Raw genomic sequence first — 13,306 nt, 5'->3', positions numbered from 1 at the left:
AAAAATTAAAACAACATTGTAAATCAAACAATAAAAAGAAATCTATAGCCAGCTAACCAAGAAAAATAAATGAGACATAAATTAATATTATGAATGAATGAAGTATCATTATATTCATTCTGTGGACAACAAATTTGATAACAAAGATGAAAATGAACTGATTTCTTAAAAGCCCTAAGGATTCACACAAGGAAAATGCATCACTGGAGCAGGTCTATCACAACTAAAGAGACTGAGTCAATAATAACTAATTTCCCAAAATGAAGACATCAGAACCAGATAGTTTCACTAGTGAATTATTCCAAATATTAAAGCAAGATATACTTCCATTTATCTACAATGTCATCGAGAAAATAGAAGCACAGGGAATACATCCTAGCATCACCATAACACTAAAACCAAGAAAAAGAAAAAGTTTAAAAGGGAAAACTACAATGAAACATTACTCTTGAACATGCATGCCAAAGCCCTCAACATTTTTTAGTAAACTTAATTGAACAATATATTAAAAATATATACAATTGATAAATGTAATTTGTTCCATGTATGCAAGGCTGATTTAACTATAAAATACCAAGGTAATATAGTCTGTCAATACAATAATACAAATGATTTTAAAAATCGGACACCTACTCATGATATAAAATAAACAAAAAGACTAAAACAGCCAGAATAGTTAGAAGAGATGAAGATTTCCTAAACTTGATAAAACAATCTACAAAAACATAAAAATCATATAAATTAACATCTTATTTATCAATAAAAAACTAAGATTTTCCACTACAAGTTCTGGAGCAAGATAAAGATATCTTCTCACCACTCCTATAAATGTAATGCTGGGAGCACTAGCCAGTGTGAGACAAGAAAAGGAATACGAATTATCCATATTGGAAAGGAAAAATAAACTTTGTTCAAAGACAACAAAATTGTCTATCTATATTTGCCAATCATAACATAATTTTGACTTTTTTTTTTTAATCCCAGCTTCTCACTCCCTTTTTCTTCCCACTTCTTCATCCCACTAATTCATCTTGACTTGATGAGGAATAATCTCTATGTATTTTCTTTGTTCCTATAATTAATTGCAAATATATATGTATAGATATTTCTATGCATACTCAAGAGCTTGGTTTTAAGTAATCATTATATACATGTTTCTGACTTTGCTTCTCTCAATAAACAATGACTTCCGAAAATCCTTCTAATATATTTCAAATTTATCACTTTGATTGGATATTGTTTACTAATCAGTATGTAAAATAATTTTGTAAATCTTTCAACTGATATTAATTTTGTTTGGAAATTTTGCCACTGTAAATAGTGAGACAGTAAACACCTTTACACTGATTTTGTTTTCATTCCTATACTAGTATTTATAAGACATAAATTTCCAGGAATGGGTAGTTGGATTAATGATTATAAATTTACCCTAAAAATGTTGGTTTATATTTTATAATTCAAATATATATGTATTAAAATTTACACATACACTACTATAGCTTACTAATAAATTTGTGTTATTATAATTGCCAAATCATGGCAATCAGTGTTGTTTTTGAAATACACGTTAATTTCGTAATAACTTCAATATTAACTTTGGTTTACACGACCTCTTTCTAAACTGCTTATTTCTCATTTTCCTTAACCCTCCATATTATTTTCAAAAGTAGACTTGGGTATCACCTATCCCCAATTAATATTATACTAAATCTAAAATGGAAAAGACTTCCAATGGATCATTTTTAATAGTAATTATTCAAATGCTAAAATGATTTCATTCAGTGAAATCCACATCTATCTTGCTATGATTAAATACAGCTACTTTGGCTCTCACTTCAATAAGTATTCATTTTCTTTAAATATAATGACCCTTCTTATATGGAATACAAGAAATTAGGTCACCTGCCAGCAGTCTTCTCTCAAGCTACCTAATTATTCCTTTAAGCTTTATTCATATCTTATATTTCCGAGATTTAGATCATTAATTTTTCTCCCTTATCCATGCATTGCATTCTTTTTTTTCTACATCTTTTTTGGCCTTAAGAATTTCTGCAAAAGTTAGTCTAGCCAAGTATGGAATGAGGCATTTTTTAGATTTCTAAATTTTGTAGTTCTAATACTCAAAATTTTAAAACAATCTCTATGAACTTGGAGAAAATTAATCATTTTAGTGAGTATATATCTTAATTCAATGCATTATTACTATATTCAGTGAAATAAATGAAAGGTCTGTTTCAACAAACCATTGCTATTTTTTTTCTAGAAATGTCTGTGAAAGTAATTAAAGAAGGATATATTATTATAAAAAGAGACTAGCAACTTTCTTCCACCCCTTTCTTAGCTGTGCATTACTGTGCCTCAGAGATAGCTCATGAGTCTGTCCTTCTTAGTGCCCACTCTCTTTGGATGTGCATAGTTTTCATTGTCATGACTACCATTGTTATGCTCATGACTTCTTGACAGTTACCATATTTACAAATATGTCTTCACCTTCACTCATTTAACTCCACAAAAATACCTGAATGAAAAGAATCACTTATATCTATAGAATGCTGAAGCACAGTCATTATTAGTAAAGCATCTAGCAGGTATCCAGTCATCCAAGTCTCCAGCTTTAGAGTTACCAAGACAGTTCATATTCCTTCAACAACTATTTACCATTTTTTTACTCTTGACCATCTAAATAAGTTTCAACTTATTTTATGGCCTTAACTTGTTGTTGTTGTTTATTTGCTAAGTCATATCCAACTCTTTTGCGATACCATGAACCATAGCCAGCCAGTCTAATCTGCCCATGGAATTTTCCAGGCAAGAATATTGGAGTGGGTTTCCTTCTTCTGGGGATCTTCCCAACCCAGGGAAAGAATAATATCTCTTGCATTGGACAGACAGATTGTTTGCCATGGAGTCACCTGGGAAGCTCCATGGCCTTAATATTACTTGACTTTTTTTTTTTTTTTTCCTTTTTCCTACCTTTGCATAGTAATGGCTAATATCTCTTCTCTACTAACCAAAATCTCTTCTCTACTAAACCAAAATCTTTTCTACTAATCAAAATCTATTCTCTACCAAACCAAAAAAGATATCCATGACCCAGATAACCATGATGGTGTGGTCCCTCACCTAGAACCAGACATACTGGAATGCAAGGTCAAATGGGCCCTAGGAAGCAATATCAGGAACAAAGTTAGTGGAGGTGATGGAATTCCAGTTGAGCTATTTCAAATCTTAAAAGATGATGCTGTTAAGGTGTTGTACTCAGTATGCCAGCAAATTTGGAAAACTCAGCAGTGGCCACAGAAATAGAAACAGATCAGTTTTCATTCCAATCCCAAAGAAGGGCAATGCCAAAGAATGTTCAAACTACTGCACAATTGCACTCTTCTCACACACTAGCAAAGTAATGCTCAAAATTCTCCAAGCCAGGCTTCAGCAATACATGAACCATGAACTTCCAGATGTTCAAGCTGCTTTTAGAAAAGGCAGAGAAACCAGATATCAAATTGCCATCATCTGTTGGATCATCGAGGAAGCAAGAGAGTTCCAGAAATACATCTATTTCTGCTTAATTGACTACAGCAAAGACTTTGACTGTGCAGATCACAGCAACCTGGAAAATTCCTGAAGAGATGGGAATACCAGACTACCTTACCTGTCTCCTGAGAAATCTGTATGCAGGTCAAGAAGGAACAGCTAGAACTGGACATGAAACAATAGACTGGTTACAAATCAGGAAAGTAGTACATCAAGGCTATAAATTGTCACCCTGCTTATTTAACTAATATGCAGAGTACATCATATGAAATGCCAGGATGGATGAAGCACAAGCTGGAGTCAAAATTGTGAGAGAAATATCAATAACCTCAGACCTGCAGATGACACCACTCTTATGGCAGAAAGCAAAGAAGAACTAAAGAGCCTCTTGATGGAAGTGAAAGAAGAGAGTGAAAGAGCTTGCTTAAAACTCAGCATTCAGAAAACTAAGATCATGGCATCTGCTCCCATCACTTCATGGCAAATAGATGGGAAAACGATGGAAACAGTGGCTGACTATTTTTTGGGGCTCCAAAATCACTGCAGATGGTGACTGCAGCCATGAAATTAAAAGATGCTTGCTCCTTGGAAGAAAAGCTATGACCAACCTAGACAGGATATTAAAAAGTAGAGACATTACTTTGCCAAAAAAGGTCAGTCTCGTATAAGCTGTTTTTTTCCAGTAGTCATGTATGAAAGTGAGATTTGGACTATAAAGAAATGTAAGTACTGAAGAATTGATACTTTTGAACTGTGGTGTTAGAAAAGACTCTTGGGAGGCCTTTGGATGACGAGGAGATCCAACCAGTCAATCCTAAAGGAAATCAGTCCTGGATATTCATTAGAAGGACTGATGCTGAATCTCTAATACTTTGGCCTCCTGGTGTGAAAAACTGACTCATTGGAAAAGACCCTAATGCTGGGAAAGATTGAAGGCAGGAGTAGAAGCAGACAACAGAGGATGAGATGGTTGGATGGCATCACAGACTCAATGGACATGGGTTTGAGTAAGCTCCGAGAGTTGGTGATGGACAGGGAGGCCTCGCGTGCTGCAGTCCATGGGGTCACAAAGAGTCGGACACAACTGAGTGACTGCACTGAACTGAACTAACCAAAATATGCATCATCTATTGCAGTGAAATAATCTCTTATTCTTCTTGAGATTACTTTTAACCATGAAAAATTCATCCACCTTTCACATTTCAGTCAGCTTCAGAAAGTCAAATGTTATGATATTATTAGTTGGTAGAATCCCTTATATGTCTCTCCATATTTCACCAAAGTGCATCCTGCTGCAGTGGTACATGAGAACTTCAAAAACTGACATCATCGTCCATCAATAACTGCTTAATAATTTTCAGCTCGGTGATACCAAACTGCTTATGGCCTTATATTAATTTCACTCTTATGATCCCATTTCCTAGTTCATTCTGGGTTTCTCTACTAATTAGTATTTACTGGTCTATAATATCCACCTTGAAATTACGTCAAGAAGACATCTCTGAGCCCTCTCTAATTATGATTCTTCTTGTGCTTTTCTAGCATTTGGAATGTGACTTTTTCATACCATCTATCAAAATAAATCACATTTTTTAAATTGATGTTCTTCTTTAAAATCCTTGAAGACTGGTAACTTGTTTAATTTTCTTCTTAACCTCAACAGTTGTAATATTGATTGACAGAATAAATTATCTACAAATGTTCTTCAAAATGAAATATTTAAAAATAGTTGCTGAACCCACATTGTGTAGGGCTTGGGGCCAAATTTAAGTTTGTCCAGGTAAGCTCCTACCACAGACTTATATAACAACATAAATTCACATATACCTTGTAAAATTACAGTAGCAAAAGTAGTTGAAGATACTAGAGAATGAACAAAATCAGGCAGGTTATGAAGTCAAAACTTGAAAGAGGAGTAAGGCATCGGGTAACTGATCACAGTTTTTGGATTTATCTTAAGAGAAGGCTACAGCTGGAGGTACAAATGGTGTCTAATAAAACTTCCAATTAATACTCACAACTTTCTAGTGTGAAGAACATATAACAGAAATTAGTGTAATCTAAACTGTGTAAAGTTAATAGGGAGCATTCTCATATAAAGTTTCTGCCCCACTCTCTCTTTCCTCCTCTTCTGGAAATGTTCAGTTACACTTAAGGTAGAACTTTTAACCATGTTATATAATGTATGTAGTATACTCTTTCCTGATGTTTCCTCATTATTTCCATTTCGTTTTTAGTTTGTATATTTTTCAGTTGTCTTCTTTTCCATTTTCCAATGTACTCTTCAACTGTGTCCAACCTACTGTAAAATTTATTTTGTTTTTAATGTTAGTGATTATATATCTCACTCCAAGAATTCCTTGGTATTCTTTAAAGGGCTTCTTTTTCCCTGATAAAATTTTGTATCTCACTATCTCTTTTCACAAATATATTAATCTCATTAAATTTTTAAAATCCATGTTTGATAAGTTGAGAATCTAGATGATTTGAGTCAATTTTAATCATTGCTATTTTTCACTTGGCCTACTTTATTGGTCTGCCTATTACTTATTTGACAGAATATCTGAAATAGAGTATAAAAATACAAGAGTCTATGGATACTATTGTCTTTACTCAAAGAAGCTGTATTTCGTCATCAGAAAGAGAGTTAAATTAGGGTCAGTTCACCTCAGTTGAAATGCTGGTTTTTAGAATTTGTCTGGTCTCTTTCCTGTTTGCTCTTAACTCTATGAATTAGCCTACCAAAGATTTAATTGAGAGTATGGAATGCTAACTTATGTATACTATTCCTTCTTGATAGTTCCTAATTTTAATCTTTATCTCCTCAGAAATAAGAATTCTGATAATCTCATTGAACTCATCACCATTTTAATGGCAGGTGGTTTCTGCTTGAACAGCCTAGGAATCTGGAATCACATCAACAGGGAAAAGTGTGCAAAAAGTGCAAAATGTCAGATTAATTCCTCACTGAGAATTTACCGCTTCAAGTATGGCTGCCTTGGCTGTCCTGAATCCAATATTTCTGTCTCCAGCCCTGTAAACTGCTAAAATCTCTGATTGGCTCAGCTCTTCCTGAGGTTTCTGCTTGTATTTTTAGTCTTCCTCCCTATGATGCATATCAGCAAATGTCTTGTTGGAAAAGCAAAGTGCCAGATTCACCACAGTGATGTTCTCTTCTCTCTAGGAACTTGGTCCCTTCAATCTCAGCCAATTTTGTGGCTTTCTGATGTCTTCAAGCTAAATTTTTTTAACCCATCATACTACTCTTTGATGGGAGTTTTGATCTGCTAAAAATTAGACTATTTTTATCTAGAGGAGACACTATTTTTCATAAATAGGAAATTAAAAAAAATACATTGTTGCTGTTCAGTTGCTTCTTCATGTCCGACTCTTCAACTCCACAGACTGCAGCATGCCAGGCTTCCCTGTCCTTCATCATCTCCCAGAGCTTGCTCAGACTCATATCTATTGAGTTGGTGATGCCATCCAACCATCTGATCCTCTGTCGTCCCCTTCTCCTCTTGCCTTCGATCTTTCCCAGCATTAGGACCTTTTCCAAAGAGTCAGATCTTTGCATCAGGTGGCCAAAATATTGGAGATTCAACTGAACAGAAAAATTTCATTGCTAAGTGAAATTCTTATTCTTTATAATTTCCTATTTACTAAAAATATTACTTAATTTTCTATTCCTTTTTATCAATAAAAAGTGAGCTCTATAACCTTAGGATCAGTTCAGTTCAGTTCATTTCAGTCGCTCAGTCGTATCTGACTCTTTGTGACCCCATGAATCGCAGCATGCCAGGCCTCCCTGTCCATCACCAACACCCAGAGCCTACCCAAACCCATGTCCATCGAGTCAGTGATGCCATCCAGCCATCTCATCCTCTGTCATCCCCTTCTCCTCCTGCCCCCAATCCTTCCCAGCATTAGGGTCTTTTCCAATGAGTCAACTCTTCACAAGAGGTGGCCAAAGTATTGGAGTTTCAGCTTCAACATCAGTCCTTTCAATGAACACCCAGGACTGATCTCCTTTAGGATGGACTGGTTGGATCTTCTTGCAGGCCAAGGGACTCTCAAGAGTCTTCTCCAACACCACAGTTCAAAAGCATCAATTCTTTGGCTTTAGTCTAATTTTATATACTGTTTAATTACCTAATTTACAACAGATATATAACATTTTGCTTATACAGAGCATGTGCTATTTTCATTTCATTTAATCCATAAATGGATTAAAAATGAATTGGGTATTAGAAAATAAGCTAATTCTCTTTTCATTATTTCAAAATTCTGTCCATTTAATTTCATATGAATAGAATAAAAACACAAATTATTTCATGCTTCCATGCATGTCTTTCCATTGACATTTACATATTATTATATATGGGGTTTCCTAGGTAATTCTATGATAAAGAACCTGCCTGCCAGTGCAGGAGACATTAGAGATGCAGGTTCAATCCCTTGGTGGGGAAGATCCCTTGGAGGAGGGCATGGCAACCCACTCCAGTATTCTTGCTTGGAGAATCCCATGGGCAGAGGAGCCTGGCAGGCTACAGTCCATAAAGTTGCAAAGAGTCGGACATCACTGAAGCAACTTAGCATTCAGGCACGCATTATTATATATATCAATATTTATAATACTGATACTACATTTTGCTTTTTGTAAAAGCCTTTTCAGAGAGGGAGAAAGTGGAAGATAGAGAACATTTTTTTTTTTTTTTAATTTCCCAGGAATAGTTAGGAGTAATGTGTATATATTATTTATTTTACATAATCTTTGAAATACATTATGTTGGATAGGATTATCAGTGCCATCTTACAGAGAAGAAAATTAAGATCTAGAAATGATAAATATTTGTTAAGTGGCAAAAATTAAATTTATTGTATCCACTACATAACTGCACATTTTAAAATCAGTAACTATAATATATATGGTGTGTGTTTGTGTCATTGCTTCCCTGGGTTGGGCAGATCCCCTGAAGAAGAATGTGGCAACCCACTACAGTATTCTTGCCTGGAGAATCCCACGAATATGTCATTGATATTTCAAGATTAATCTTTGACCCATTTTTCAACAAAGTTGTTTTAAGTTTATTACTTATTCTTGAAAGATACCACATATTCGAAGATATCTTTAAAATCCATCAAACTTCAAATTCTCTTTCCTAGGGCTAAAATAATAAGATATTTACATATATACTATTGTATATCTTGGATATTTTTAGAAAGAACAAATTTTAAACTTTCTAACATAAAACTTCAATTACAGAAAATCTTCAGAAATATCAATATTTGTCTTTGTCCAAACTGTTTCCAAATTGCCTCTTATACATACATGGTTATGATAGAAAAATATTTGTAAATTGATAATTCTATATTTCTTCTTTAACATTTTTCAAGAGAGGGCTGAGCTGCCAGGTGTCAGAGTAGTCAACTGTTTCTTTAACAGTGAAAAGTTAAAGAGTTAAGTCTTTAATCTCTTTGTGATGGTAATAAGCAAGAGTCTAAAACTGGAGAAAGCATTGACTCCCCCAGTTCCATTTTCCCCATGAAGCAGTGTACCGATGGAGGGGTGTCTTATTATTAAAGGAGCTTCAACAAGGGCTCTGTCAGCCTTTTCTGATCTGGCCATTGGGGAGAGGGTGAGAAAAGAGGACTAAGTGTGAAAAATTTCTAGATGCTGAGTAAGAGTCTGGCAAAGTGTCTTCAAGGTCCCTTCCTACCTCTACTCCCCTTCTCACACACACAGAAGTAGGCGTAGGCAGAGGAAGCTGAAGTCATCTGCACAGGGACTCAAATAGAGATCTAGAAGGGAAATTGCCAGGTGGAGTGCCAATGCACAGAGAGCCTGGCTGGCCAGGGAGCCTGCCTCCTTGACTGGAATTCCCTTTCAGAGACTGCAGTGTGCTGGCTTTACACCAAATTTGGCAGGGCCCCTTTCATGTGAGGACTGTCAGGAGAGCCTTCTTCATAAGTGCATGTGGTCAAGCCCGAAAAGCGGGCTTTACAATAGAAAGGATTTTAACTGGGAGCCAGACTCCCAAATAGAGTTAGGTAAATATCAAGTTTTAAAACATCATTTACTGATTAAAAGGGAAACAGAATACCATTTTCCCTCACTTTTTCTACTTGGTCTTCCCTGGGTTAGTGAAGGAGGATCTTTCCTTGCTCTCAATAGTGTGACATGTCCAAAGACAGGGACCCTGGAAGAATAAGAGTCACAGCAGCGGATCAGTCACACCTGGTGACTGCGCAGGGGAGGAGAACTCAGAGGTCAGGGGCTCTGCACATGGCGGCCAGGACCCTGGAATGCAGTCAAGACCTATAAATGATGGGCTTTTTTATTAGTTCTGTGGGCTCTCAGGGAAGCAAAATCCATGAGACTGAGAACCAAATGGAAGGCAGCTGCTCTTATTCAGAGAGGAACCAGCTGAGTGAGGAGGAGTCTTTCTCATTAGGACAGAGTACATGTGTGCAAACTAAGTCACTTCAGTCAGTGTCCGACTCTGTGTGACCCTATGGGCTATAGCCTGCCAGGCTCCTCTGTGTATTTCCAAGGTAAGAGTACTGGAGTGGGTTGCCATTTCCTCCTCCAGGGGATCTTCCCAACCACTGGATCAAACCCACATCTCCTGTGGTTCCTGGACTGCAGGCGGAATCTTAATCGCTGAGCCACCAGGGAAGCCCAGGTCAGAGTACAGACCGGGGAAACTCTTGAACAGGGTTTTGGACTTGTGAGGTTCCAGGTATCAAGGGAGGACTTTATATTTTAGGTCCACTTGCGTTTCTCAGAATTTAATGCAATAAATTTCCTTTCAGTTCAGTTCAGTTCAGTCGTTCAGTCATGTCCAATTCTTTGCGACCCATGGACTGCAGCATGCCAGGCCTTTATCTGAGTTCTGCATATATTGATACAATATGGTTATTTAATTCATTACAAAATATTTCCTTGTGATTACTTTTCTTTGAGCTTTGAGGCATTTAAAAGTATTCTTTAATTTTCAAATATAAGTGTACGGTACTTTTGTCATTAATTTGTTTGTGTTCCAGGAAGAAAATATACTTGTATGAAGTTAATTTTTAAAAATTTTGTTGTAACTTGTTTTATATACCAGAATATACTTTTTATTGATGGATACTCTTATAAAACTGAATAAAATGTACAATTGTTTTGGTGAATGGATATTCTATAAACATATAATAAGAACATTTTCTGATAGAGTTGTTAAGGTCTTCTATATAATTACAGATTTCCTCTTTATTGTTTTATCACTTATGAGAGAGTTATGTTGAAGTTTGCAACAATAATTGTGAATTTGACTACTATTCCTTCCAATTCTATTATTTTTGTCATCATGTATTATGCAGCACTATTAATAAGTTCATGCACACATAGGATTGTTGTATCTTCTTGAAAAGTTGACTCATATGTCTTTATATATCATTCGTCCTTCTTCCTGTCATGCGGAGAAGGAAATGGCACCTCACTCCAGTACTCTTGCCTGGAGAATTCCATGGACGGAGGAACATGATAGGCTGCAGTCTATGGGGTCGCTAAGAGTCAGATACAACTGAGCGACTTCACTTTCACTTTTCACTTTCATGCATTGGAGAAGGAAATGGCAACCCACTCCAGTGTTCTTGCCTGGAGAATCCCAGGGACTGTGGAGCCTGGTGGGTTGCCTTCTATGGAGTCACACAGAGCCGGACACAACTGAAGCGACTTAGCAGCAGCAGCAGCAGCATTCCTGTCATGAAGCATAATTCGTATGATGTTAATATAGTTACTGAAGTTATTTTTCTTTAGCATTTGAATAGTATATTATATTCAATTAAAGTTTTTCTTTTCTTGTAAGTTGTATATATTTGGATCTAACTTTCATATCTAATTTGACAGTATTATAATTTACACCTCTGCCCAAATTCTTCATCTCTTTATACCTGTTGCCTGGCTTTTATATTAGATATTCATACCCACTTTGATGCAATCAAGTCTTAGAATTGTAACATCAGGGTTCCAGGTCTGTTAATAGCTTTTCCTAACAAGAGATTACTTTCCCTTGCCATTTTGTGTATCATAAACGTTAACTGGATGACAGACTTTGTGTGTGGAAGAAGAAAAGAAACTGGAGTGAATATCATTTACACCTAGAAATGAGCTTGTATTTTCCTAAATTCAAGTCAGGATAGTCCATGTGGGGTTTCCCAAGTGGCTCAGAGGTAAAGAATCTGCCTGCCAATGCAGGAGACGAGGGTTTGATCCTTGGGTGGGGAAGATCACTTGGAGACGAAAGTGCAACCCACTCTGGTATTCTTGACTGGGAAATTCCAAGGACAAAGGAGCCTGGCGGGCGATAGTCCATGGGGTCACAAAGAATTGGACACAGCTGAGCATGCATGCAGGCAATAGTCCATGTAGTCTGTAGTTGTACTGCATTTGCTTTATCATTGCTATAGTTAGTTTCTGTGTTTCACTGGCTTCTAATTGTATCAGCAATCAGCTGATTCTATTGTATGTTTTTCGTGGGACCTACATGTCAGAGGATTTTTCTGTTCCACAGTCAGTCTGAGTCTGAAAGCTATATACAGCTTTCCCTGATATCGGTAGTAAAACATTCCTATGAAACTTTGCAGAAGCAGAAGGTAAAGAAGCAATTACATTAGGACGCATCTTGCAAATGAACGCACAAAATAAATTGAGATAAATCACAGATGCTCACAGACACAGTTCAAAGCTATGGCAGCTTGATGCTGAGATGCTGAGTGTGGTTCCCAAGGAAGGACTTGGCTGTTGCGCTCTCATTGCTGCTCAGGGTGCGAGCTGCAAAACAATGATGGAAAGCTATTTTCAATTTTGCCTTTTTTCGTAAAAGTACAGCTTCTCTTCAGATTCTTTCAGTTAGTGAAAACAGGTGCTGATGTAAATCCTTATAAAAGCAAAGTGAGGTAAAGTGAATTTTCCAAAAGAGGGGGATACCTATACAGGTACTGCAGCAAAGGGCTAGTCCCGGGAAGTGGAGTTTAGGTTCTACTTGTCACGTGCAAGACACAGCAGAGGCCACAAGGTTGTCTGATTCACTGGGGTGGCCTTGGTCTCAAGAATTCCGTGTTTTATGGGACTCATGGTAGAATTTTCTCCCATTGCTTTTCCTCCTCTCCTGTGAGTGTCCGTTCTGTAACTCTGGGTGGTTTGGAGCAGGAGGGTTTCACTAACTCTTTCACAGTGGTAGCAGCTCTCCACTTTGCATCAGTACAAGATTCCAAGCCCATATGTGTTTTCTGCCTCTCCCTAAAAGTACATGGCTTTTACTCCTCCTCCTCCAGGGTGGTATCACAACTTTGTCTGCGCTCCTCCTGCCTCAGTGGAAGACTGCAGATTCTTGTTAATGAGCAAAATATTTTGCCACATGCTAAACATGAAATCCTTAATTTAGTGCTTTAAATAAATGTCTATATATTATACTTTCTTCATTGTTTTCGTGATCCTTGTACCATTTATTTTAGCTTGACAACTATGTTTACATGATAGAATGATACAAGACATTTATTTTTCTGTGATCCTATTTTTGGCATTTAATAATATGTCCTTGAGTGATATCCTTGTCTGGGAAAATAACTAGTAATAAATACGCACACTAATCTGTTATGATACTCCACTGTAGTCCATAGCGCAATGTACAATACAACACTTAATTTTATCATATTGATAGAAATGCATTTTTTCCATTTCTTTTTATGTTATTATAATACTAAAGGAAGCATATTTGCACATACA

Source organism: Bos indicus x Bos taurus, chromosome 12 (assembly GCF_003369695.1).
Source record: "Bos indicus x Bos taurus breed Angus x Brahman F1 hybrid chromosome 12, Bos_hybrid_MaternalHap_v2.0, whole genome shotgun sequence".
Classification (NCBI taxonomy): Eukaryota; Metazoa; Chordata; class Mammalia; order Artiodactyla; family Bovidae; genus Bos; species Bos indicus x Bos taurus.
The sequence above is the reverse complement of the archived record's forward strand: the minus strand, read 5'-3'. Positions refer to the sequence as shown.